Source organism: Galleria mellonella, unplaced genomic scaffold (assembly GCF_026898425.1).
Source record: "Galleria mellonella isolate WM207_F2 unplaced genomic scaffold, CSIRO_AGI_GalMel_v1 utg264, whole genome shotgun sequence".
Taxonomy (NCBI): domain Eukaryota; kingdom Metazoa; phylum Arthropoda; class Insecta; order Lepidoptera; family Pyralidae; genus Galleria; species Galleria mellonella.
Window position 1 is genome coordinate 267,407 of NW_026442060.1, and position 2,028 is coordinate 269,434.

A 2,028-nucleotide genomic window follows, 5' to 3' on the forward strand; every position below is an offset into this window, starting at 1 on the left:
CAATAACAAGTAGATGACTTAATGGAGAAAAGTTAAACATCGCTTACAGATATGAACAGTTTTAGCTAGTAAGTCCACCTTTCAAACAGAGTTGCTTATCGACAGAAATGCGAGTGGGACAGAGATATCCATGTGGATGATATGAAAAACAAAACCTCAGAAGGTTTCATACAATATTTATTTATTTGATCAACTGAGTAAGTAGTCTCTCAATATGCTCACGCAAGAAAACATCAGTACAATAACAAATGCTTCAAATAACAATAGGAATAAATACTATATAAAAAAGACTATCTTTATCCACCTCATGAGTAAAGGTAAGAACGTGAATTAAAAATATATATCTTGAGAAAGAACAAATATTTATTCTAACATAAATACTTTTTCTCAAGGTTATCGGCGTAACAATGAACACACCTGTGTCACTACAGACCTTATTCAGTGCCTAACAAAACGTTCTTACAGATATGACATTTCATCAGTACATATTTATTAAGTAACACAAAGCAAAGGGAAAAAATAAATTGTACTTTTTTATTATTTATAAATTATATTTATACATCCCCTTCCTTTCCCGTAGATGTCGTAAGAGGCGACTAAAGTAACTTACTGTTTAAACATTATCAAAGCCTGTTTAATCATTGCAGTTGCCAACCCGCCCGCCAAGTGTGGCAACTACTAGCAAAATCCTTTAATAAGCAGAGGTCTATGTTCAGCAGTAGACAGTTAACAGCTTATATGGTATACTTATAAATAAAAAATATTATTTATCCATAAACAAAATTTTATTTATTTAAATAAATAATATTTTTGATAAATTTTGACAACATTTTGGTATTTTAAAAACAAGGAGATTCTCATTTCGATTGTTTTTTTTTTTATGTTTGTTACCTCATAACTTCGTCAGTTCTAAACCGATTCGGAAAATTCTTTTTTTATCTGAAAAGATATAACTTACAGATTAGACCTATAGAAATTTATTTGAAGCGGTTCAGTAGTTTAGTTTTTAGATCAGATCAAGTTCTTTTTTTTGTTTAGCACAATCTATAATAAAGCACGCGATGGTTTTTTATTTTTATACAACTTAAAATGGCAAACAAGCTGACGGTCCACCTGATTGAAAGTGGTAACCGTCGCCTATAGATATAAGCAGTACCATGGACATAACAGAGTATACTGTCTCGCCCATGATACCCCCCATGCGTTGCTATTGCTGAGGACTCAGGTGTTATTCCTCTGAAAAACCCAGTAAATTCACGCCATATCCCACCCTTCAAACCGAAACTAAACACAGAACTAAAAAACCGAAACACAGCCATGCAAACACAACTGCTTCACGGTTGAAACACGAATGGGACAGAGGTACCCAAGCAATCGACTTTTGTACAAAGTCTCCCTCTGGTCCATTTATCAAATCACATTTAGAAAACTCAATTGTAATCAGGTTATGGAGATAAGCGTGAACAATTATTACACATTCACATTTCGCACTAAAATTATTTTCCACTTATTTAGACAAAGAAAAAAATTGTAATTAATTTTGAAACTAGAATAACTGAATTATTTAATCCTCCACCTACGCCGATGATATGCTCGTGGACCTAATTATTCTTGAAACGTATCACTTGATGCGTAAACGCGCAGATGTGTCCCCGGCAGCTGGCTGCATCCTCTTAAACTCTTCGCTGTTCTGCTCGAAGCTATTTTGAAATGGCTATTTCAAACACGACTTCCACGTCTAGGCAAACTTCGTCAATTGTAATAATGTCAAATAGAAAAACAAAACCTAAAAACCTAATAATATCAATACGACATTTAGGTATTATTTGCCATCAGGTATATCAAATAGTCTGCCATTTCAATAGCAAAAAAAAATATTTTGTCAATAAAAATACGTCGTATACATAAACAATAAACAGCGAAACCGGCCAGGTTTTTATTTATTATGAAACCTTCTAGGTTGTATATAAAATAAAAACTTTTTTTGTAAAAATATACAAGTGTTTTTCTAATAATATCAATATACAA